This window comes from Drosophila ficusphila, unplaced genomic scaffold (assembly GCF_018152265.1).
Source record: "Drosophila ficusphila isolate 14025-0441.05 unplaced genomic scaffold, ASM1815226v1 contig_412, whole genome shotgun sequence".
Lineage (NCBI taxonomy): Eukaryota > Metazoa > Arthropoda > Insecta > Diptera > Drosophilidae > Drosophila > Drosophila ficusphila.
The window spans coordinates 5,974,323-6,001,599 of NW_025064326.1; the positions used below are offsets into that span (position 1 = coordinate 5,974,323).

At 39.9% G+C, this 27,277-nt stretch overlaps 1 protein-coding gene across 5 annotated transcripts in view; it reads left to right on the top strand.

The window, feature by feature from the left end:
* The window catches only part of LOC108089820 (PE-PGRS family protein PE_PGRS26), a 73,172-nt gene that overhangs the window by 42,895 nt on the left and 3,000 nt on the right, over positions 1-27,277 (top strand). For 2 of the 5 annotated variants that reach the window (XR_006245440.1, XM_043207913.1), the window contains exon 1: positions 6,061-6,201. The exons of 1 other annotated variant lie outside the window; for it this stretch is intronic. The gene's annotated coding sequence lies outside the window, so the exon portion shown is untranslated. Of the gene's footprint in view, positions 1-6,060; positions 6,202-26,106; positions 27,035-27,277 lie in introns of those variants that run through there. 2 more of the 5 variants (XM_017188223.2, XM_017188224.2) reach the window with 2 other exon arrangements.

Here is a 27,277-nt window from a genome sequence, read left to right on the forward strand (position 1 = left end):
CGAAATATTTGCCCCTGACTGACGATGGCGATGGCGATGACTATGGGAATGCCGGCAACTGCTGCTAGAAACTGGCAGAAACACACAGTGCTGCAGAAAAGTTAACGCACGCAGAATGCGCAAGCAACAAAAAATACAAATATGTCTGCTCGTCCAGCCAGCCGCATAAATACTCTCCGGGGAGTTGTTAGTTTCGTGGGGTTCTCTCGTGTGGATTGAACGAAATATGCGAGGCCTCCAAGCCAAGCCGGCGTTTCTCTCCATAGATTGGTGTGGGCTATGCTTTTCGCCAATCCCCCATTTCTCCCAGGACAGGTCCTTCGGCTCTTTAGGCGAGTGCTACACTAGAGAAAATAGAAATATATTTCTAAAAGTTCTATTTTTGAGCAACTCAAAGAGCTTATAAATTATATAATAAATGGCAGTTGTATTTAGGATTAAAAACTTCGTATAGTTTTTATATGGAGTTTCTAGAAATATGATTTCTCAAATGCTTCACATTTCAAGAAATTTAAAGCAACAAGAAAATATTTGTTCTCAAGATTTATTCAGTCCATCAGTGTGTATAAATCTGGTCACTTTTTATGCATTTTAAAATAATTCCTTGTACATATTTCTTTGGCCTCGGGGGCGGCGATTGCGAGTGCCACCCAAGCTGGCTGTTTATGAATTACTTCTGCCGCGGTGCAGCACGTGTACATATGTACTATGTTATGTAGTTATGCATGTACACCGAACACAACATGTATTTATGTATGAGTATAAAATGGAAAGCATAAACAACGACGGCGAATGAAAGCCCTGTAGCTGCAACAAAGGGCATCTCACTGAAATATGCTGCAAAACTGCGAATTGCAAACTGCAAAACGAAACCAAACCAAACGAAACGCACTGTGTGCAACAATTTATGACCAACATTCAACAGCGGCGAAAGCGAAAAAAAAAAAACAGAAAAACAGCACACGAACAAAAAATACAAGCTGAATTGTTTGCGGCAGCATAAAAAGTAGCCAAACAGATGGGCGAAGGGGGCGGGGCAGCAGGCAACTTGGTTGCTGCATTTCTTTGCATAAATCGTAACATTTTGTGGCACCGAGCTTGAAGTTTCTGCTGCCACTGCTTAGGCAATTTGTCATTGCAGCTATCAGTTGCGTATAAAGAAAGATATCCCCCCATACAAATGTATCTCGGTCTCGGTTTGGGAAAAGGGAAAAGCCGGTCTTGATAGGGTAATGAACAGGTTAAAGAGCCAACTTAAAGTTTGATTGCCCGAAAGTCCCTTTGAAAAGTTTCGAGCTTAGACAAGGTAATGCGCTGAATGTATGCGAAAAGTTTCGTTGCAAACCAAAGTCAGGAATAATGTTGGGAGTTTGAAAAGGGCAGAGAAAAAAATAAAGAAAAATATTTTTATATTCAGACCAAAACATTTTTGTTAGAGCTCTTGAGGCAGGTGTTTTAAATATTTGTAGCAAATAAGGCTTTATTTATTAAATGAATTTCTTATTGGTTTCTAAAAATAAATAATTTTTTTACGGTGTCAGAGTTACACGTCTGGTGAATCACTCAAAAAGTGCGAAAGTATTTCCACACGCCCCAGCAATTGAGCAGAACGAGTTGAGGCGTAAATATGCTGCTGCCACACCGAGATTACCCCATAGCCTCCGAAATGCATTTACGCCAACTCAACTGATGCAAATCTAATTCTCGAATGTCTCTTCTCGCACACACACACAACACACACACACACATTCAGACTGAATGGCGCTGTGGAAAATATAAACCTCTCAAGTGCAAAAACCATTCAAAAACTAAGCTAAATTTATTTAAGGAACAGAACAGCCAGCAAACGATGACTGCTGCTACTGCAGCCGGAATATTTTTTCCACTTCGCTCTCTGTTTTCTCCGTTTTCGGTTCGTTGTGTGAGCTCCTGCACATTTCACTTAGCAGAAATAAAAACTGAAAAGAAAAGCCAACGCAAATGCGAGCAAAGCCCAAACCAAACCCAACTGAACTATACCGTGACAAAAAAAGAGTAAAAGTCGAAGCAAGTAAGCAAGTGAGTTTTTAGGGCTAAAATATCACCTTTACCATTTACCTACTTCAAATTCGAAATCTAAAATCGGTTTTATAGACAATTTCAAAAAAAGAAACACCTTTAATTTCGATAACATTTTTGTTAACCATATTTTTGGAAAAACATTTCATTTGCAACAATAAAGATTTGTTGGTGTTTTAAAATATTTAAACAGCAATCACTTTGAAAAGAAGTTTATTTGTATTCTTATCCTTGTTCCAATGGGAATACCAATCCTTGTCCCAGGGTATCCCGAAAAGAGTGGGGAAAACCCACTGGCTGCAGAGGCAGCAGAGCAAAGGAAAAGCGGCCAACAAATGTCGCCAGCAAACGGCAAGAAGTAGAAAGCTGTAGTAGTCGGAAAACGGGGAAAATCGAGGGGATATACTCGTATACGTAGAGTGGTGGTTTGGGAAATTGCAGGAATGAAATTCAGGTGGCGGTCGGAAAACACTCGGGAAATACGTTGACTGAGCGCGCCAGTCTGCCGCTCCTTCGACCAGATCCTGGTCTCCTATACTCCTCGTAAACGTGGCAGTGATGTGTGCATGCAAGGTGCTCGTATAATGCGTTGTGCGTGTTAAAAGATAGTTTTGCCCAGCTCAACGCGAGGCCAAAATCCAGCAGCAAGTTTCAGTGGCAGCAGCAGTTGGAATGAAAACACCCAGCCCCCTAACCCCAATCCCAATCCCAAACTCGAACTCAAACCCAAACCCAACCACACAGCCCAGCGACAGGTAGTTTTACACATTGAAAAATCCCAAACACCGTGACACGACTCGTTTTTGTCTGGTTTTTCCGGGCCGAGGAAAACTCTGCTCCCGTTCGGCGGCTACTGTTTTGTAGATGTATGGATGTGTGAATGTGTGGGGATGGCTCCCTAATGTAATGGGTCTGGGGATCAAGGCAGCGCGAGACAAATGCACAAAAGCCCCTTTCCGCACTCCTTTTGTTTGTTCGGGATTCAGAATTCAGAATTCAGGCAGCTGCAGCTGCATTGGCATTGGATCTTTTCAATATCTGCCGGCATAAAAAACGGGCTGTGCTAAGGGGATTTCTTGGCATTTGGCTGCGATTTGTTTGGGGAGGAAGGTCATCAAATGGCCTCAGAAGGATTGCCGTTGTTCCACTCATATTTTAATGGAAATTTTGGGGAAGCTGTGTAGACTTTTCAAAAGTTATGCTACCAAAACAAAGTTTAAATTCAATATTTTATTATACCCTTGCAGAGGGTATTATAATTTCAGTCTAAATTAACTCTAAGTACATAAATTTTCTAAATTTACTGCGATATTGACGTGTTTGTATTTTAATTTTTAAACGAACTGCATCACTAGTTAATTTTTTATTTTTTTGAGATTTTTGCAGACTTCGGCTCACCGAAGCTAACTTACTTTCTTGTTTTTTTTAAGTTTCTACGGGAATGTTTAAACTTTCTAAAACTTTTTATAAAGAATTAATTTATTGCTGGCACCCCAAACCAAGCAATTATTATTGTCTTATCATTTTTGCTTTCCGCTGAAGTTGTTGTCCCACAATTGTTAAACCAACACGGTCCAGGGATCTTTTTTTAGAGACCCTGCCTTTTTTTTTCCATGCTGCGCGTGCTTCTTGCCCATATTGCCCTTAACCCCAGAATGCCCAACGCATGCAGCATTGTCATGTGTTGCTGGTGGGTCTTTAGCCTTCTATTTTTTTTCTCGCTTGGCCCTTTTCACTCGATGTTCGGGTTCCTAGACAAATATTATTGTTTCCAACACGCCGTTATTGCATATTTGCCTTAAATATATACGTACGTACGATATTTTTTCGAAGTGTGAATGAAATTAATGCGTTGCACGGTCCCGTGTCTCGGCAAATGGGGAAGGAATTTTCCCTTTTTTCCCCGATTTTCCCATACAATTTGAAATGCTTTGTTTTTGTTTGTTCTCGGTTCTCCGTTCGCTTCTCCTTTTCCCCCCTTTTTTTTTTGTTGTTCCCAAATATTCTTTTTCTATTTTCACACAGACTAAACGTTATTAAATGCAGGCAAATGCCTCGTCGGTCGTCGGTCCAATGGTATTTGTAGTGTTGTCTTAGTCGCTGTCGTTGTTTTTATATGTATATTTGTTGTATAGTGTCCGGTAGTCGGCAGTCGCATAAAGGGCAGCCTTCCCCTGATGATATACATGAAATATTTTCCTTTCTTTTTGCACCGGCTTTGAGTGTTTATTTTTTGTGTTGCCTACATTTTTGGGTGTTGCTAAAATAAGCGCTGTTACAGTGGAATAGAATTTGGAAAATTCGTTAGGCAATATTTTGGGGAAAACCTATTCTGTACATACAAAATTCCGAGAATAATTTGATAAGCTTACATGATATGTTGATAAATAAAAAATAAATCAAAATGCAAAATGAAATAAATTGTCTTATTGTGCTCTCTAAATTCCCTTTTCGCCAACTTTATCTAAACTTCAGTAGCACAAGTGCCAATTAATTGGCTCAGTTTGTATGAAATTCGTTCACTCACTTAGTTTCAATTTCATGGCTTCGAACTTTGTGTATTTTCTACACACTCAAAAAACTTTTAAATGGCAGGGAGAACTGATTGTTGTGGCCAAAATTAGCCTTAACTGATTTATGTTCTTTAAAGAATTTAGTTGCCTCCCCCTTGATATGTGTGTGTCTATGGTTGGGTAATCCCACTGAATGAGGCAGACACCTGTTCGTTTCATGCATCATTGGGCTCTTTTGGAGCGACCGAAAGTGCTGAGTAATGTCATTGGCCAGTTTTCAACACCTGTTACCGGCTGGTTGGTTGCCTTGGCCTGGGGCCCACTGTACCTGGCTTTAGTCCTAATGCTAAGTAGCTTTAATGCTTCTCCCCCCAAACGCTGAGTCGTTAAGCGATGGCGCAGGCAGAGGCGGAGGCGGTGGGCGTGGTCGCACACAAACGAAAGCGGCAAGCGGGAACACAAAAAAATGCCGCCCTAAATGCTACTAATTAATGAGGATTTAGTGAAAACTGTTTTCGGTTTGGCTGGAATATAAAAAAAAAAAAAAAAACACAAAAAATTCCATTGCACCACCGCCCTCGCATTTCGCTCTTTGGTATTTGTAATGCAGTTTGGGGCGTTTCCATTTCCCTGAATTTGTGTGTTCGCTGGTATTAGCATATAAATAGCGTTTTAAATATTTCTAGGCGCACATAATTCTAGGTATTTCCAACATCCCCACCCTCTGCAAAGATATATTACCGCCGTTTTATTTGTTAAGTATTTCTCGTGGCCTGGCCATGAATTTGGTGTGTTTGCGCCGGGGTTCGCGTGTGCCAGGACCCTAGGTCTTGGGTTGTGTAAACAGGAAGCGATCCTAGGCACACACACACTCACAATCTCGCTTGCTCCTTGGATGTGAAAAATACAGCCACTCCAAGACATTTAACGCCCAACTGGCAAACGGCAAACAAATGTAATCAATGAATTTTTATGTGCAACAGAAACGCACTCCAGATTTTCAACAATATCCTCCGAATAGCGTGTTTAGGCTCGCTCTTTATGCTTTTATAACTTTATTTAGCCCGGCCAAACAGTTCAGATACAAATTACAATTGCGGCGCGTAAGGAAATTAAAAAAGGATTTCCATGTCTCGCAGCAAGGTCCCGAGGCTTGTGTATACAGTGGTGTTCAAAATAATAGCACAAACTTCTGGGAAAATCGTTACAGTTTGCTTAGCAAATAAAGCAATTTACACGAAAAGAAAACCTGAATTAAGAACTGTTGGTTTTTATAATTTTGTATAATATGTTTAAACAATTCATGCTGAGTATGCAATCACGTTTCTAATTTAACAGATTTGGAAAATATAAAATCACTTATTAAAACCAATGAACATTTTTAAATCTATATTTTTCCCACGGCTAAAGCTTCGGCAACATCTGTATGCTTTATTTATTTATTCCCCCCCAGCTAATGCAAATATTTTACCTTGCTCTCTTTTTACAGACAAGTCCGTTTCACTTCTGCTGCTGGAACCTGTCGTCCTTTCGTGCGTCCTTTTCTGCTAATTGCTTTGTGTGCCAAGCTCCTGGCTCCTTCTAAAGTCCCCACTAAGCAGGCCAGATCCCTCCACACTCAAGGCTCAAGGTTGGTATTATACCCAGTTTATATACATTGTAATATGTATTTTTTTTGTTTGCTCTTGTTTGTTTTTGTGTCGAGAGGGGTTAGCAATTGGTTTTATTTTTGGGGTTTAATTGCAAGGCTTTGGACAGATTTTAATTACTGACAGCGGCGGGCACAAGTTGTGTAAAAGGTCACTGGGAATGTTATCCAAACGGAGGAGTATTCAAATTGAAATTAAGCTAAATATATGGGAAGCCAGCACAAAAGGGTAAATAAGTATTTGATAATGGAAATCGTTGGACTTGACTTTTTTCTTTCAGTTGATAATAATGGAAATGGCGAAAAGTAATTTAAAAGTTTTTCGAAGGATTTAATGCAGTCTTAATTACATTTATTTGGCCCAAAAGATATCAATAAATCTAAAACGAATTTATTATGGCTTCAGTAAAAATCAAACAAAATTAACGTTTATTTTTTACAAAAGCTTTGAATTTAAATCTTAACTGTATGTATCAATAGAATGTGAAACTTAGCTGAAGTAAAACATTAAATTCATTCAAAGAAAAATCGTCTTCGATTGCAGCTCAGCAAGTTTATCCAGAAAACTTTTTAAACAATTGCATTCAATAAAATCAAGTGGGGCCCGCAAATCAAACCCCATCTAAACAATGAAACATAGGAACAACATTAGCATTTGTTAATCAAAGTGTAATTCCGCAATTGCTACCAGAGTCGAGAGAAGTTGAGCCGTTTTCTTGGCTAAAACTGCCAACTGAACGGCCATAAAAACCTCCAGCCAAGCGAAATAAAGCGAGACACACTCCGACAGATAGAGAGGCAAAAAGGAAACTTTCCTTAGCCACTCCGAGCGCCACAAATCACTTTAAACTGTAAGGACAAACTTGGGCCATTGAGATGGGGGATTTCTGATTTCAGACCAACGATTCCAGAATCCCAGTATCCCAGTTCACCTGAGAGTGTGCCACTGGCTGCTAGCTTTTGGCCCGAGCTATTAAATCTCGCCACTTGTTCAACTGAAATCGTATATCTGTAAGATATACAATCACTTAAATCGCTGAGCGGCTAATCCAGCCGCAGACTGTTTGGAGTTTATCATACATCACAGGAAAACTTCCCCCCAACCGAATTGAAAAGACGGGAATTGCTCGCATTTCAAATGCCAAATATCAGTTTACAGGCAGGCAGGGCAGCGGCAGCAAAGAACAAATCAATAATCCCCGAAAACCTCACGAAAAAATCAACACAAAACCCAGAAGGCATATCAAATTTTTTTCCTTCTTTCCTTTCTTGATTGACGTCTTTTTGGCTTCGGGGGGGGAGGGCATTAAAATGGGCGGAGTGGGCGGATAGGAGGTGAAAGGTAGAAGGTTGTCTGGGCTGGAAGCTCTTTTGAGGAGTTTCCTTTCTTTCATTCTTTCACTGATTTCAGCTTTTACTTTCGATTTGGCTTTTGTATTTTGGATATTTGCGCTGATTAGCACAAAAGAGGAGGTTCGAAAAAAATAGGGGAGGTACACTTTGAAAAAAGGGAAACAAAATATTATAAATATGCATAAAAATATGCTCTTTATAAAAATAAATCTAAAATATTTAATAATTTAAATCCACATAAAAGTTGTTTGCATATTATTGATCTTGAAGACAAAACTATGGTACATTTTTTTTTTTTTGCTAAGGATTAATTTTTTTTCGAGTGAGCTTTGGGAATTGCAAGGCGAGTCCTGTGTAAACGGAAAAGAAATCAAATGTTGTCATCATTGCCGGCGTCGGTCTAATCTCTGGAGCATGTTAATAACCCAAAGGGCTTGTGCCACGCCTTCCGACAACCCCCCAGCCCCCTGATCGCATCCCTTCATCAGTGTTGTCCATGTAATTTCATGCAAATATCATATTATACGACTGGCGATGGAGAAGTGTACGTGTTGTGGGTATGGAAACGGCCTCTGACAATGTCGCACACAATATAATCATAACAACTCTTGGCGGGGGCGATGATGCTATACAACTGCCCAGGGGGTGGACTTGTAATATTTGTCAATAGCCAACCGATGTGCCGACAATTGACATGGAAAAGAAGGCGGCGGAGGGTTGGGGGCAATGCCAATGGAAATGGAAATGGAAATGGGAAAGGAAACTCAAAGTGGAGCGGACAGCAGCGTGAAAGCCGGCCATAAATAAGCAAATAAAATGTAATAACTAAGTGAAAATGTAGAAAATGCCTTCGAAGGCCGTAGCTTTAATGTGCCCCCGGAGTGCTGGACTAAATGAAAAAGTCGAGTGAATGGCGAAGGGATCGGAAAGCTTTGTGTTCCGAATCAAAAGTGGTTTAGATAACAATGGGGCAAATTACATTGAGGAGGTGCCAATTTAAATGGGGTAATGTGATTGTGGTTTTCGTGTGGGATCTTTCAAACTTATTTTATTCAAGTTTTATTAAATTACACATTTATAAATTTCCATTTAGTATCTTGGCCAATTTAACCTCCGTTGTTTATTAATGCATATTGATTTTGTAACAAGCTAAATTATCATAGTTTACTCAAATCTCATTCCGTCATAATTAATGCAGCGCATTCACTGAGTTTATCACAAAAGCGAGCATTTCGGCAAAGTAACCTTGGCAGAAATCTGAAATCTTTGCACATGCACAGCATGGCAAACCTGCTCTATCAAATTCTGGCACACGTGCCGAGCTGTGAGCTCTTAACTGGGATATTTTATTCATGGCACCCGAAATCTATTTCGACTTGAGCTGCTTAAGTGAGCTTCTGCTTCTGCTTTCGCTTCTGCTGCTGCTCTTCACCCAGCTAGTTAGCTATGCATTTTGCCACGCCCACAGAACTACTTAGCAGCTGCAATGGGAATGATGCACAGAGAGAAATTTCTGGTTAAAAAATAAAAAAAGAAGGAAAGAAAGAAAGGAAATGGTATCATAAATCTTTTCTTTATTAATCATAAAGTATAGGTATCATATTATATCACACAAAGATGTTGTATGTAAAATTAGATATTGTATCTTTTACTCATGTTATTGGCGTATCTTTTTTTATGTGCACCATTCGCGCTCCACACTTGGACTATCTCTCCCCACATTCTGCACACATTTGCCGATTTGTGCCCCTCTATTCGGCATTCAGCGCCCTGATAAGTTGCAATGCATTTCTTGGCATTTCTCTCTGGGCTGTCAGCTATCTGCAAAGCGCCACGCTGCCAACTAAACAATGAGGAACTAATCCACAGAGTATACAAAAGAATGGCTATAAAAACAGTTCGTGTGGGTGGAAAGGAAAAAAAAAAGAAAAGAAAAGAAAATCAGGCAGTTGGGGGGAGTGGACTATAGGTGGGATTGTGTTTGTGTAAGGCCACTTTATGGCTGCCCTTTTGCAACAATTGTGCAGTGCTGCATTCAATCAACAAACTTTTAAAGCGCAGTTACAAAACTCAAACAAACTGAAGACGAAAAAGAAGAAGAAGCGCGAGGAGCGGGGACCCAAAGAAAGGAAAACATGGGGAAAAGTGGGGGAAAGATACGTGATGGTCAGGGAAATTGCACAACAGCAACAGCAGCAGTAGCGTTTAATTATGACAATCAATACTCTCACACACACACAGGGGCATTTTCCACACAGATACTCGAACATATACAGTTAAACTTTAATAAATGGGATTAACATAAGCTTTATTTTCTGCATATGAAAAAGAATTGGTTGGCAATAAGTTTATTTAAAACCGCAGTAATTGAACGAGTGGTTTTAAATAATTAAGTGTTAATAATTCAAGAATTTATGTAATACGAAAAAGTTTCATTCGAGGTTCCACTGTGGCAGACGACTCATGCACACATATGGCAGATTTTATTGCTGATGTGCTCTCATTGCTCATCTGCGCTGCCCAGGGACCTCCGACTAGTGCAAATAAAACTTGATTAAATTCCATTGGCGGTTCCAATTTCGCACGGGTTGAGCTTTGGGGTCGCTCTCGGAATTGACCGGAGAATCTCTAGAGATAGTGGTGGCCCGAAGAAGAAGTAGAAGTGGAAAAGGAGGAGCTAGAGAAGCGGATATGCCATATTACAACAATCAAACATAACCTAATTAGATGGCTTCGTTGTGGTTGTTGTTCGTTCCAAGCAAACCCGCGTGTTTGTGGTCAGTTGCTTGAACCAAGGGTTAACTAAACTTATTTAATCAGGTTAACAAATGGTTATGGAGAATTAACTCCACACAACGCAATATACTAAACCCCTTTCAATGGGGATTCTATTTGATTTTGTGTAACTATTTGAAAGATTCTTATGAAAAAAAGTTAATTAGGCTTTCAGCTTCATTTTCTGGTTCTATTTTTAATGAACGCAACTTAATATTTTGACTAATATCGCAAATGCAATTCTGCATCAATTCAACCGAAAATTGTTAACATAATTGCCGAAATTTGATTGAATATGTTCCATCGATCGAACTAGTTAATTAAATACTAATTAATGTCCCTTATTGGAGGATATCAGGTATCACAAATGCCCATCGAACAAGGCTCTTCAAACAACAGATTGCTGTTGCATTGTTAACGGCTTCGTTGGTGGTCGAATTATTGCATGGCCTTTTGGATGAATATCTCACTCTATATATATATTTATATGGCCATGTCCTTCCCGTTTCCATGGCTATCTCCTTCTTTTTTGGACACCATCTCTGTCTCTGGTTATTGCTGTGTTTGCAATGCCTTCAATTAACATGTGCGCTACGCACTTTCTTTGACCAGATACACACTCATGCACAAAAGTGATAGGGGGTTATTTTGCACTAGGGATGGTAGTGTGAGTTGATGTTTATTAAAAAAAATATATTCCTTTAATTCATAAACATGTTCGAAGCATACACTATTTTCGTGGGCTTCTTTATGATTCATATTTTTAAAATCATTAAATTAACACTTTCACTCTACGAACGCAAATAGGTATACCCCATTTGTAAAGATTGTATCTTGATCTTAATCACTTTCAACTGAAGTGTATAAAAATAATATTAGTATAAACACGATATCACTTGAATAAGTGTGTTTTTTAATTAAACCAGGTAACATGCAGCAAAGTCCCCATTACGATTAATATTTCCATCACGCACGCATCTCCGATTTGCCCTGCATTATCGTTCGTGTGTGAATGAGTGTGTGTGTGTGTGTATCTGTGTGATAGAGAGTTCTCATGTGAAGTGGCGACAATCAAACACACACTCAAAGATTAATCCCGACACTCACTTGCAAACTAATTACATGGCTCTTAGGCAACGCCCCATGCCCCCAAAAGAAGCCGAGCCACAAGCAGCCACCCACTTGGTGGCTGGTCGAGGAGGTGGGGAGGCTTGCTTTTTGGCACCCACTGTTGCCATGACGGCCTTTGTGCTTATGTGTGTGTATTCGGAAGAAGGGGGCTTTATTAAATTCACACCAGGCAACGTCTGCTGTCATCATCATCATCATCGTTATTGTGTTCATCATGGGTTTCTTCTGATGCGAGCATCTTGACCAACACAATGGCACTGGACAGCAACAATAAATGCGTAATGATAGTCAGTCACTGTCAACCCCCAGGAACTTCCACCCTGAAGCACCCACTTTCTGCTCCTGCCTCCTTTTACATGCCATTTCATTTAACTGCTGCGAACAAACAAATGAAACGAAGTACGACATCAGCTTCAGCTTTCCAGTTGGAGCAAAATACTTAAGCATTTCGCTGGCACTGAAAAAAATGTGGGGAAAACTATGAAAAGTAACAGATAAATAAGTTTAGAATCATTTATCTGAGCATTTTATATAATCTATTTTCATAATTATCAGAAGAAAAACTATGAATTTATGGAACATCTTTTTTTGATTTACCAACCCAGGAAAGTTTTATAAAACCCTTATTATCCTTTACTGAAATTCTTTATCTTGTATAAGGTTCTTAATTTTTCTGAGTATGGTCTTACGACAATCCTCCACACCAATCATCCCGCAGAACTCAGTTCCGATGCCCGGGCATTGGTCATTTGTTTATTTTATCTGCTGTAAACTGTCATTACTTTGTCATGGGCAATCCGAGCGGAGAGCAATCAGGAGCCGCAGCTTGGGCCAATTTTCACTACGCTTTTCACACGCCTCTCTGCAGTTTTTTCCCTCGTTGGCTCTGCAATTTTTCAGGGCTTAACAGGAAAGCATCACAAAACAAACAGAAATGAAGAAAAAATGATAAATTGACAGTTCTTATCTGTCCTTATGCCTTTCTCCCAACTGCTTATCGCCGGGATAGAAATGTGAAAGGTTGTTTACATCTAGTTAGGAAAAATGCTAGGTGGAAAACCACCAAATGGTGACCAATTTATAAAGGGGTGGCACTCGGTTGTCAAGCCAACCGAAGGGGATGCCCAACCTGCTAAGTCGCTTAATCCCCCCGTCAATCATTGAACCTATTCATTAGGAGAAAGCCCCATAAGCTCGAGTACATCGTAAATTCAAGAGTCGAACACATAATTAAAAGCTTTTCAAAGGCCCCATCCAAAACATCAAAAGCAACAAATCAGTTAACGAACGAAAAAAAACGCACACGCTCTCAAAGTTTCAGATAGAAGTGCTACTGTCTGGCATGCAGATATATATATAGATCCCCCTCTTCTATCGCATATTGTTCGACATTAATCGCATTACTTATTAAATCAATTAAAAAGTTTTTCAAGCGCATAAATAACAACATTTGTTGCGAACTCAAAACGGAAAAACAGACAATCACAATCGCAATCACAGAGCATAATCTTTTATTGTGTCTGTCTGTCTGTCTGCAGTTCTCCACTCCGCAGCATTGTTGATTTTGATGTAATTATTCGCACTGCAATTATACGAATCATGGCAAAAGTTTGTGCTCGCCGGCTCCTGCTTTATGTTTTGCCGTTCATAATCTGCAATAAAAAACACTAGCTGACAGCGAGAGATGCACATTATTATGTGATTTCAAAGGACTGCTTCTGCCGCCATGCCAACATGGAAAATCAGCGCACAAACATACACGAACACATCTCACATTGCATAATGTGTGTGGAATGCCGTTCGGTAATTTTATACTTTTGCCTCCAACCAGCCAACCATCTATCCATCCATCCATCCACCCATCCATCCATCCATCCAGGCATTCGTCTATGGCAGCCCTCATCCACCCATCCGTAACACTGAATATCCATAACCCTTTCTTCTTCCTTTCGGCAGAATGCAAAATGCAGCAATCAAGTTGAATGCCAGCGAATGGGGAAAATACCTTGCCACTAATATACTCTTGCGGAGCACGGTGGAAAAAAATTACAGAAAAGAAATTAATTGAATGTTGCAATACCTCATCATCTTAGCCTTTTCAAAAAGGGAATATAATTGTAACCTACTTTACAGCTTGCTTGAGATATTTGCAATAATTTAAAATACCACCAAACCACTTCCATTTCCTTTTCAATTTTATTTAAATCAATAACCTATCCCCATTTTGATAGTATCTTTTTCCTTTTTGGAATTGCTCATTTAAACCCACGAGCGTAAAAACGCAAAACAAGGAAAACCCAAATTGATTGAAATATTCATGGAATATCCCTGTAAATTGCTGATGACTTTTGCCGCGCTGATAGCGTTTGAAGGTACGAACTTGCCATTTTCCGTTTGAAGCTTGTCGACGAGAGTCTGTCAACTTCATTTCTGCCAAGGAGACGCTCAAAGGGAGGAAGCGTTTAATTAAAAACATTTTGTATACACATTTGCTTCCTTTTTGCCAGATCCACAGATTGTAGCCGACGATGCTTTGCTTTTGCCACTGCTACTACGACTGCTACTGCTGCTGCTACTACTGCTGTGTGTTATTGCGATTCCGTTTGCAATTGCTATTGCCTTAGTTTCCTTTTGCTTAAAGTACCGAACCGATTCCCCCTGAGTTCCTCCTGCTAAAATCACCATCCTTCTCTTGTTAATGATATCACCAAATGGCTGCTTTTGTTGCTGCTGCTTTTGCTGTTGCTGTTGCTGATGTTGCTGCTGTCAGTTGTCTGTGCTGCTTGTTCGTTGCTGTGTTAATGATATTTAATGATGATGCCAGGGCTGTTCCTGCAGCTGCCACGCCCCCCGACAAACCGTTAGGACCACCGGACCACCACCCCATAGTATATTTTGGCATCTGCACCGATACCACCACCATCACTCCTCTTTTCCCATTTCCCCTTTTCCCATTGCACATGCACATGGAAAATTTGTTTGTCTATGCGGGACGTCATTTGATTTTGTCTGCCGCTTTTGCTTCTGCTGCCTGGCTTTTAATATGCACCCGAAATATCCGAAGCCTCCGCCCGAGAACCCCGCTGCCCATCATCAATGGTAAGCCTCTGATTCTGAACTAATTTTGGTTAGGCAGGCGCCAGTTATTGCCATGGCTCTCACTCTTTATCCATGGATCTGCAGACTGAGCGAAAAAGAATTAGCAAAGCGGGTGCTAAACGGTTAAAAGGAAAATAAAAAAAAATATTACATTTCTGGGAATAAAGGTTCATAGCTAACAAATAAATGATAGATGCTCTTTACTTTTAAAATAGCACAAAACCAAATTAACATTTTTATGAAAAACAATATGAAGTAATTTTTAATACAATAATTATTTATTTTACTTCATATATCTGGTAGTTTGGTTATTATTCATAATACCTATATTTTTATTTTCTTTTTTGAAGTACCTATGTATTTAATTTTTTTCCAATGCACTTACGGTTTGGGTTTTTGGTCATCGCATTGAAGGCCCCCGCAGGCCACAATCATTATCAGTTTTCCGTTCGCTTTTTCGGGCGGATGTCTGCATCCAAGGGATTCTTCATTTTGTGGCCATCTCAAATACAAATGCACATTTCGGCTTTGAATTTTCGGCTTTTATCCGTCTCTGACTAATTTTTTGTATTTCTCGTTTGGCGTGTGTGCTATTGCTGTTGCTATTGAGGTCGGGAATTTAAAAGGAGCGGCTGCCTGCTGCACTTGTTGCTGGCTTGGTTCACTTTGCATTGCATTCAATGAGCAGTGAACAAATGGCAGTTTGCACCAAAGTTGGTAATTGCTATTTGCTATTTGCCAGCCCGAAGATTGAGCTAATAAAACGTTCATCAGTGGCAATGGATGCAAGTCCAAGAAGAAGTGCAAAATGCCAGATAAACTAGAGACATAAAAATAAATTACTGCCGAAACAGGGAAATTTATCGAGAGACACTTAATTCCGAGTGTTGAACAGAATAACAAGGCGATTGTCGACGAATTGGAAACTATTTGTCAATTCGACAGTTGGGGGATAATTAACCGCTTTCGATTTGACTTGTTGACTTGTACTTTTAATTATGCTCTTTCAAGGTTCTTTTGTATTAAAAACCACTTAAAAAAGAAACAATTCCGCAGTCTCCAAACCTTAATCCATACAAATCCCTTATTTGCGAGTAATGTAATTGGTATTCCATCAATCATTTTGTTGGTTTCGTGTGGGACGTTCATTTTTCCATGATTTAGTTTGCGATTACTAATTTTAGCATTCCACCGATGAAATACACTTTTAGCTCTGAGGTTAACCAGCCATCGATCTGTCGCGCTTCGGTTACAATGCTTCTATACATACAGATTTACCTGCCGTGGGATAATATCTAATTCTGCCTCAAGGACTCGCTTATTTTTCGAGGGGAGGAAATAATCGTACCCCCAACTCGCTCTTAATTATTCGAATCGCGCTTGTCAATCCGTCGCGGTGTTCACGGAGTGCCACCGATGCCACCGTCATCCTTTTTCGGCTAAAATATCGAGAGACAGGCAACGCAGGGACTAATTTATGCATGCTGGAGTGCCGAGTACTTGTATTCGTATCTATGAGATACTCTCATGAACCCGTAGCTCCGAGTTTATTTAATATGCGTGCTGCGTCAAAGTTTGTGATGATTATTTTGGCAGCGGAGGCAAAAGGATGGGGGCGGGGGGAAAGGAGGGGCAGACGGCGGACACGCCCCCAGTTCATGCATACAAAAATAACCAATATTGATTTGTCATGGCGTTGGATTTTTAGCGTGGGCGGGTGGCTTTCAATGAGGACGACGACGATGGTGGTTAGAGGAGGGATTTTCCCCGGTTCATCGCTTCTCTGTCAACGCTCCTTTGTGAGTGTGTTTTCTTCGTTTTCCTTTTTTTTATTTTTACTTTATTTCTATATAGTATTTTTTTTCGCCCTGTTTTTGTGACCGGTTTTAATGATTTCGGTTGCAGCTTTGGATGAGCACACAAAAACCCACCGACATATGCAAACAATCCATGCCGCAGTCTCATTCTCCGCGCTTTTTTGCTGCATCTACTTAGCTACGTCTGTTTGAGGTTGTTCCAAACTTTTCATAAATGTGAGAATTTTGTGGTTGGGAAACAATATGGAAAATAAAGAAAGTTTCTAAAGAACTTGTTTAAAATCACTGCAAAGTTGTTTAATAAAGTGCTGCAGTTTCGGCCATTGGAATTTATTATACGCTTTAAGCGTGCCATAAAATCTATAGAGATTTATAATTTATTCATGCTTAATGCTCTCATTTACCAAAACAGGTAATGTTACCTTTTTGATATAAAAGTTCAAAGAGAATTAATCCATTAGTTAAATTTCCCGGTGGATTTTATGGAAAGTAAATGAGGACAAGCAGAAACCTTTGGAATTTATTCCCATATTTAAAGTGTATTTTTTCCTCTTACCAGAACATCTTCCGAAAATGTAATTTCGTTTATTAAATTGTTTTGTTTGCCAACTCTTGTTGAGATTTTATTTTTGACGTTGGCCAAAAGCCTTTGCCAGACAGACAACCTGCCTCCCCCATTTGTGTGCTAGTGTGTGTGCGAGTGTGTGTGTGTGGTTGTGTGTGTTTTTGTCTGGTTGCATTATGATGTTGATTATGCAGATTATTATTATCAGGCAGAACACATAGGCTGCGAGTCTGAGTCTGAGCTTCATCATCGTTGCATGATTCATAGTTGGCCGTGTGCATGCCTCAATGGTTTGAGCCGCTTAGGCACGCTTGATGGGCTCGGGCCAAAGTTGGGCTACGTAATGGAGCACCAAACCAGCCAAATGCATTCAGTGAACAATTGAAATTTATAATTAGTAGAAGCAGCACACGCACAAAACACTCGTCACACACACAAACAGATAGAGAAACACGCACACACCGCCGGGGAATATGATTAATACTTCCCGAAGTTATTTGTTATTAGATTACACCTAGCCGATGCAGAGAGAAAAATATCTTAAAATGTTATAATACATTTTTCAATTCAAACAAATTAACCTCTCTTCATAAATATGTTTTATGATAAAATCAAATCTTCAATATAAAATCTATAGAAGTTTAGTTTCAACAAAGTTTGTTCAACAAAGCCTGTTATTTCTTACCCCATCTTAATCATTTTTCGATGCAATCTAAATTGCCAAATTGTTCAGATTGAGTTGTATTTTTTTCCGAGTGTTTTGGTTTGGGAATCGTTTTGGGGGCTGCATTGTACTCGATGCCGCTCCATTGTCTGTTCGCCGGCATTGTCTTGCCGGCTTTGTTTTCATCGCCTACGTTGCCTGCGATAAGAGTCTCTTTCTGGGTATTTTGGTGGGTGGCTGGATGGCTGACTGGGGAAGTCGAAACTTCAAATTGAAAACTTTAATTAGAATTATTGTTATTGTTGTTGTTGCTGCCGCTGATGCTGCTGCTGCTCCCGCTGCTGCCATTGTCAATGCGGCCAATGGAACTGGTTGTGGGATCCTAAGTGCCCAGACCAACCATCCCAACTGAAACTCACCTTCGTCTGGGGGGCTCCGGGAAAAGTTGACGCAAAAGTTTGCCGCAGGAACTTGACGCGTGTTCAACATACTTGAGCGCCTTGTGCCATTCCTTTGCCGGCCACGGGGAAAATATCCTGGCAAGTGCAGTTTTAATATGTTCAAAGTTTTGTTCGGAAATCAGTTAGCCGCTTAGTTTTTCACCCTCAAGAGGGGAAAATAGAATGTCTGGCACGCTTTCACGCGCCGTTCAATTGGAACTCCAAGCGCTTTTATCAATCATGCAATTTAGTTATATATCGGTATATATATATATATCTATATACCCATGCTGGTCCACTCAACTATGTACTTCCTGCTTAATTGTCAATTAGTGGGCACATATTTTGTAAACGTTTTTCAAACTCAATCAGCCGCAACCAATGGATCCGCGCCTCCAATCAATTTATTTATTTGGCATTCGCTGTATTTATTGGGAAAAATAATGCCAAAGAATTCCAAGTAGGGGCACAGCCACCATTAATTAGTTAGGCCGCAAATTAGTGGAACGTTTTCCGCACATATAACATTCTATTTGGCGGGAAATATTTTATCCATTCTCCCTTTTTTTTTTTGAGCTTTTGTCGCAGTATGTAATTATTAAAAATGAATTTCAATCTAATTTATAATGAAATGCTTTTGTCAGGTCCATTGTGGCCGTTGTTTGCCGTTTCTTTGCCGATGTCCAAACTGAATTGTGGTTGCGGCCTTATTATTGGATTTCCAAACAAATTGCTTTATGGCCAAATCAAATTCACTTAGCGTGTGATTTTTGTGGTGCGAAAATTTTGTTACCGCACAAGATTTCTTTGCCAACAAAATAGTGAAGGGTTTTTTAGGGAAAGTGCAAAATATAATAATTATATGGTTAGCTAAAAAGTATTAGAAAAATACGTGTTCAATAAAACTGGTTTTATTGCCACTTTTGTTATGGGTTCTTTATTTAATTTTGGAATACAAAAATCTGACCAAGGCAGCGGAGAAGAACAATCAGTTCCAGATAATAAAAATATCTCTTCCCCAATCAATCAATGTCATGTCTCCCCTTTGATTGTCCAAACACTTGGTTAAATAAGCATATATAAAAAGCGAACAACGAACTCAGTCAAATGTCAAGCAATTACAGCACATACAGATAAAAATTCAGGCGTTCTCATTCGGTAACGATCGAGTGTCGATCATTTATCAATATTCATGGGCCGATCAATTTGACCTCATGCCACACATTTGTTGTAGCCCCAAAAAAAAAAAAAATACGCGTCAGCATCTAAATTGTGCGCGTTTCGCCATATTGTTCTAATTGCAGCCATTTGTTTGGCTCTTAGGACCGAAAATAAACTGGAACCCGATGAGGAATAAAGTGAAATGCGTGTCGTTATTTTGAAATCAGCTGTGGCCCAGACATTTTTTGGATAGGGCTCCCTAATTGATATTAAATAACTCAACGCGCACACACACGACAACCTGTTACGCAAGGTCCATTTAGGTATACTTAAATATATATATATATATTTTAATAAATGCAAAGCCATAAATAAAGTGCCGCCCAGGTCGGCTGGTAAAAAAAAAGAATAAAGAACTCCCGACACAAAGGCGAGAAAAAACAAAATACCCGAAAACAATTTCTCAAATTTCTGAACTCACAAAAAAATCCACACTAAACGTTTATCATACGAAAAAAAACTTGCCATATTTTATGCATTATTTACGCATTTTACTACCGATGGAACCGTGACTAATTAAGCAATTTTTGGAGCCAAATAGGAGGCAGCGTTTTTTGCTTTGCCATCAAGGTTTACTAATTATTTATGGTCTTAATGATAAGTTTTTGTTCGCCCTTTGTTCGTTTTTAAATTATTTTTTATGGTCCAGCTTCATTGGTGAATCAATGGGGTCTTATCCGTTCTTGTTTTACACTTTTCTGAAAGGTTGTTATGAAAATGTTGACAGAGAAATGTAATGGGATTGCAGTTAGTTATATATTGATTTACTGGACTTTTTCTGATCGTAAAACCAGTTGTGTTTTGCTTTTATGGATCAGATACCATAGAAATTTGTGTTGAAAATTACTAAATTTAGATTTTCCATAAAACTTTGTTATCTCTCCGACATGACTAAGAAATTTATAAATTTCCGAAAATAAATTAACTGTCTAATTTGAACTTTTTACGAAAAGCACAAAGTTTTTACGATGCTACCTCTGAGTATCTTTATTTCGATCTTGTTCTAGTCGAAGGGTACACTCGCTTCGGTTTTAAACTCAGCTCTTTTCATTCCATCTCTTCTAGACTTTTATTTCATAAGTTTTAGTGCCTTCATTAAACCATTTTTACAGCCACGACTTGACTTTTGTTTTAGCCTAGCTTCTTGGCCTGCTCTTTTTGTTTTTTGTAGTTTCCCTCGTTGATTGCCTGCTCTGTGTTCCCCATTGATTCTGAGCCCGATTCGTTTTCGTTATTGCCATCTATAAGTGCGTAATTTACTTAAGCTGCTTTCGGCTTAATATGCGCATTTTAATAGATTTGTTCCACTATCGTCAAGGCAATAAATTAATAAAACGCTCAGCCGCAGCGGTGAACCTGCATTTTCTCCTTTTCCTTTCCTCGGCTATCGTTTCCTTTTTCCCCTGGCCTTTCCAATTCTTTCTGCACTTGACTTGGGCCTGACTCTATGGGTTATGCACTGAGAGAATTACTTTTAAAGAGTAATTTTTAATAAATATATTTAATACATATAACAGTCTTATCAGTTTTAAGGATAAACACAATGGTTTGCTATTAACTAAAAAAACATTTTATGCGGAATAACTGGTTGGGAATTATATGGACTTTTTGTTGGAATTTGTGTTACGAAGATGTAAAAGTCTTGAAAGGTATTATTTACCAAAACTATTAACTCAATAAACAAGTTTTTGTTTATTATTATTTTATTTTTGTTTGCAGTATCAGTAGCACACTTATTTTCTCTCAGTGCAGAACTGCGGACCGGGCCTGAAAGCTTTTCAGCTGCGGCTGAGTGCCTCTAAGATGCGACTAATGATAACGGCGGCACAGACACCGACTGCGGCTTGGGTTCGGGTTTGGGCTTGGGCTCGGGATTGGGCTGGGGCTTCGGAACTGGGCTTGGGGCCGCGTTTTAGGGGCTGTGGCAGAGATGCAGCTAGTAGATGCAGCTCGATTAAGCTGCTTACCTCTGCAGGGGCGTTGCATTTTGGGTGTAGCTGCCGCATCAGCGAGGTCGCCACAGCTGACAGCTCAATGGCCCCATGTGGGTTGAGTTTGTTTTGTGTCAGTTTACAGTTGGCTCCATTCATAATTATCAACCTGGTTGGTTGCCTGCCAGGTTGCCTTCCATGCCAGCTTGCCCCACCTTTTCCAGCTGAGAGAGCGAAACGAGGGAAAACCGGAGGAAAAGGCGGACAGCATCGCTGCGCTTTTTCACGCTTTGGCGGCTCATTAAAAGAACCGCAACTGACATTGCCTTTTGTCCCGAAACTTGCAATGACACATTGGCCACGCCTCATTAGCACTGAGAATAAATACTGATCAAGTTCAGAAAATATGTAGGAGTACTTTTGACAAAAGAGAAATTAAATCAAGTAAAACGTTGCTTCAATTTATATCTGAATGTTGGTAATTATTGAAGATGCTTTCATTGTTTGTTAGTTAAACTGGTTTGCTTACTTTTCTAAATCACTCCTATATTTTATTAGCAGTGTAGCAATATCAGTAGGCGTTGGATAGTGTGCCACAAGCAGAAGAGTTTCCAGAGATGCAACCAACCCCTTTGGCTATGAATTATGTTCGCCTCGCACAAGATTGATAGTTATCCACAGGCCTCGCAGGCTTCATGGGCTTCACAGGCGTCATCGTCGTCATCATAATGCTCTTCTTTGGGGGTCGGCGAAATGCCGTTAGCCCCGGTTTTATGATGCTCTATGCATATTCGCCGATGCCGTTGCCGTTGCCGATGTCGATGTCATTCCCGTGACCCAGTTATTATAGTTTAGTTTGGCCCGAAGTGAGCGCGCGGGCGGCCCCTTTAATTAGCATATTCTGGGGCAGGTGTGCGGGTTATGCGAAACGCGATAATTTGTGGATGACTGCCATCTGAATAATGCCCCTTAACTAAGGAATATTCCGGGCGCAGTGCCGTGCATTTTGAGGGGGGTGTTATTAGAGCCGAAGGGGTGCCTGCACAGGGGGGGAATGCAAATTGACCTGCTCATTATGGAATTTCGGCTTAATGGATTTTGGTCATCAATTTGGGCTGTGAGAGCTTTAAAAATGTTTAAAATCAGGGTTAGGTATTGATATTCAGGTTACCTTTTGCTCTTGGATTTAAAATTCCTTTTTATACCAAAATGTTTAGATATGTTTTAGCAAACACTAAGCTTAATTTACTTTTGCTAATCGCTCTTGCCTTTGTGGAAGCCACAATTAATTGTCTGACTGCACCTGCATAACGCAAATACTTTACAAACTAATTGTGAGTCGTGAGCAGATTCAGAATCTCTGAAACACTCTCTTCCGATTACAGAGACGTCCAAAGGAATTCTCAGCCAGAGCCTGAAGACATTTCACTGCATCAACAAGTATGCAGCAATTTGAATTTGGCTTCTCTGCATAACATAAATCCCTTCTGGCATTCACCTCCGGCACGTGTGCGAGTGGGCTTCTATATACGAGTATATATAAATGTATATATGTATCTGTATCTGTGAGTGCCGAGAACCGTTCTAATCCCTTTTGCCATGCATCAACCTCTGCAGTCTGGGCAAAAGAGGTTAAATCCAATTCGGTTCAGCTTTTCGGTGGCCTCTCTTCGAAATCCCCACCTCCGCAAAAACAACAACAATGGCTTGGGGAAGAATAAGCCTCGGGTCAGTTGGAAAAAAATAGAAAAAAAAAAATAGGAGAGGAGAGGAAACCCTAGGTATCCAGTGCAAGCACTTCAATTTCAATGTAATCTCTTTAAACGTGGAAACTACAATCGAAGACCTAAATGAGTTTCGATTTCGGGGAGTGGAAATCCATTTTTGATGCCGCTACGGCTACACTTTATTCGATTTCATTACACCCGCCGTTTTATTACTTTTCATGTATGGACAATCAAACATTGATGTCAGAATTTAATATGCTGTATAAATCGTTTTGAGCCATTGACACATTCATGCGTTCGCTCGCTCGTTCATTCGTTCGCGTTTCGTATTCGTAGAATCAACAAACCAGAGTTGTCTCCATGGAATGTAACTCCCCATCTCCAACGCCACCCGCTTTTCGGTATTTGTATGGAAGAAATATTTATATTTACACGCAACTCATACAGCTCCACCGTCTCTCCACATTTTTTTATATGTACATATTTTTCGTTATTTTTTTCTACTTTTTTATTTTGTGCATAGCATATACAACAACCAAAAACAAAAAAAGCAAGCGGAAAAGGAGAATTTTTCACTCTTATTGCTTTTCGAAGCTTTTCCATGGTTCACATTTCATTTATTTTCACTCCAGTGTGTATGGTTGTGTGTGCACTTCACAACTTAATACACTTTATTATTGAAAATATTTTTTATTACAAGTGGGCTGGGCCTGATCGTCGAGAGGGTTTCCCGGAATTATTCGATGGGGTATATGTATAGTACTCTTACCCATTTCTCCATCGTTTTTTTTTTTTTCTTTTTTTGGTTTTTTTATTTTTTGTTGGCCCTGACACGCAGCTCTCATAGTTCCGTTTGTTGGGCATTGATTTGCTGCACTCGTTTTCCACGAAATACAAATATAAATACAAAACCCAAACACTCTTTTCATGCATACACACAGTACCCACTTGCCTACCGCCCCCATCACTGTTTTTTATACACATTTTATAGCTCCCTCTCTGATTTTGATATTCATGTTGCATGTTGCTGACTTTTGAAGTTTTTTTTGGCAATTGGAACTGGAACTTTTTCTTTTTGAGTGGGCGGGGATCGGCGGCTTTGGCCCCGAAAAAAATAAAATGAAATAAAATAAAAAACAATTTGAATAGCTCTCTTTGCATTGTTTACTTTAATTTACATTTATTTTTAGCTTTTTATGCGTTTCTTTTTTTCGAGGTTTTCGTCGTGGGGGGATGCCGAAATTTTTTTCCGTCTCGTATGCAAATTCAGCTCGAACTTCTTTAATGAACTAATTTTGCGGCAAGAGCCGCGCGATCCCGTCCGATTATTTATGTATTTCTCGCTTACTCTCGCAACGCTGAATTCAATTAGGCCTCCCATCTCCCTTGTTTATTTATGTGGCGTTTGCCGAACGGCTGCCTCATTTGCAAAAGTTGCCAAAGAAAAGATTCGCCACCATTCCAGGCTCACTCACTCGCTCTTTCTGTATGTGTCAGTTTGATAAATGATATCAATTTCTTATAGACCCCCACACCACACCGAAATAACCACACTCAGGCACTTACACACACTCAGGCACACACAAAGGGCATCAAAAGTTTGTTTTAGAATGTTTCTGTTTCTGTTTTTGTTTTTACTGACTGCCGCTGCTTCCCCTTCAAGTCCAAGTCCACTTTTGCCAATTTGACACTTTTAGCGATGCGCGTGTGCCTTGGCACTTGAATTTCAAATGTATCTCAAGGCCTGTCAGATGAGAGCATGAATTTTTAATGCGGAATAAGGGCAATCTCTTAGGGCCCCGCAGCCTTCTGCTTCCCAATATGCTAATCGGGCCAGCGAGTTGAGTCGCATGGAGCGGAAAACTTTTCCCAAGATTTGCCTAAGTAAATTATCCAAAAATGGGCTAAAGAGTAGACGATTCTAGCCATACGAAAGCAACAGGTTTAATATTAAAAAGCCATTTTAAGCATCGTCAAAGATATAAGGAATTTAAATATTAAAACACTACACGTATCATTTGATTTGCACATCACTTTGCAACTTAAAAATAGGCAGATATAAAGAGAGTTTTTTTTCCATACAAATATTAAAATTCTTCTAAACTACCAGTGAGATCTATAAATTATGTCAGACTCTTTTTCCCAAAAAAAAAAAAAAAAAAATCTCTGCAATAATTTAAAATGCCAACGGACATTCATAACGAGCATACAATTAACACAAATTCCCATTGGCAGTCGGCTATTAGCCCAGAAAAACACACATCGCCACGCACACGGGGCACATTAGCGGAGCAGCCGAGTCGCAGATACAAATGTATCTGCGGACCCACCAAGTAGCCAGATACAAGATACAAACGGCGACAGACGGACGACAAAAAGGGCCGCGGGGCGAACGGTTCCCAGGTCCCATGTAAATGACATGGACAAAAAATACGCAAGGGTGGGGTAGCGGACCAGAAAAACTTTCGGCCACTAATCTATAATGCTGTCAGCCATTAAACAACTGAAAAACCAAATTTGTAACTCATTAAAAAAAAAAAAAGAGAGAGAGAGAGAAGGAAAAAACATAAAAAAAAGTGGGAAAAACGAAACTAGCCAAAGTGGAATGACTGATAAATGCCACTCGGCTTGCCTGTCTCATTTGGACTGCCAAATAATATTTAATTATAAACAAATAAACGAGACCCCGGGGTTATACACGTCCCGTAAAAGGTGGCGAGTGATTAATTATTATGTCAGGGAATTAAATCAAATATTTGAGTTGACACAGCGCACAGCGTTTCCCTCTCGAAAACTGAAGTCGTCTTATCTGCCCGTTCGAAATCACGAAATGCAAATAAAAATGACTTTAAGGAAAGCCAAAAAAAAAGAAGAAGAGGGAGAAAAAAATGCCATAATAATTTCTTCTTTTGCTGCGGCGGCATGAAAAATTGAAAAGCCAACAGGCCGCGGCCAAAGATAACATAATCCATGGCCTGAAACCGTGAGCAACCTTTTTCTTTTTATTTTTCGATTTTGTTTTTACTTCAAGGGAGACAGACAGACAAAGGAAAGAAAGAGAGAAAGAAAGAGGTAGATAGCGAGGGAAAACATTAGCATATATCAATGCCAAATGCAAATAAATCATCAATAACATTTCTCTGCCACTTATGCACCACTTACAGATACTTACCCCGAACGGAGATACCTGAACTGCAGCTGCAGCCTGCATTTTCCCGGAGAAGGAAGGAGGAAAAACGCCAACGCGTCTGTCATGTGCGAGTTTTGTGGCCCCTAACTAAGGCGCCTTGCATAAATTTACGCCAGAGGATAAGCCCAACCAAAAAAAAAAAAAAAAGAAAAGCAAAAGGGAAAACCAACGAAGAAGCGAGTGGAAGGTGGAAAGAGAGGACTGGCAAGGCAAACATAAAGCAATTTTATGCGTTTTTAAAATGCGGCAATTGACTGAAACAACAAAAGCGAACTGAGAGACTGAGACTGAGACCGAGACTCTTTGCTGACTGGAAAATTCAGGCAAACCACATGCGAGCACGTTTTCCGCTTTTCCGAAGGGTAAATCAAATACGAGCCAGACCGCATCGAAAGGAGCGGTAGAAAGAAGGACGAAGGACCCCATGCCATATCTCAGTCGCTGCTGATAAGCAATATAACGCAATCGCAAATGCTTGATGGTTTGTTGACGACCAACAAAAAGTTCTTGAGCGTGTGTAAACAGTACCAGTAGTACTGGCAATACTGAGCTGGAAAACTGAAAAACAGAGAGCTGAAGCGGAGAAAAGCAGCAGAAAACAGCAGCAGCAGCAAGGACAACCAAGGAGGAGCAACCAGCGTTTATAAATGCGCTACAGTTACAAATTGTAGCCACAGCTGTGCGTGTGTGTGTTTGGTGTTGCCTCTGCGGCACATGTGCGCTCTAAACCATTTATAAATGTAACAAAAGCAACGCACACGCCAATGCCAGCCGGCAAAAAAAAAAAAGAGAAAACGGAGAAAAACAGTGAAAAGCTGAAAGCCCTTGGCACAAGTGCAATGCATAAATATAAACAAAGAGATACAAACTGAAGACGGCGAAAATACAGCCAAGCACACAAGGTGTTATGTGTTTTTTTTTCTTTTTGTGAGATAAACCAAAACGCGGTCATAAATCGATAATTTAAGACAGTGAATGAGATTTGGGCATCCCCAGAATAGCATCTGTATCTCAACTTTATACATAAAATGAGTATTAAAAGTGTTTTAACTAACTAAACAAAAGTGCCATCTATACAAATAACACCCAAAAGCAAATTAAAACCCCAAACAAAAGTCACTTTATTTTGGGATAAAACGCGGCAA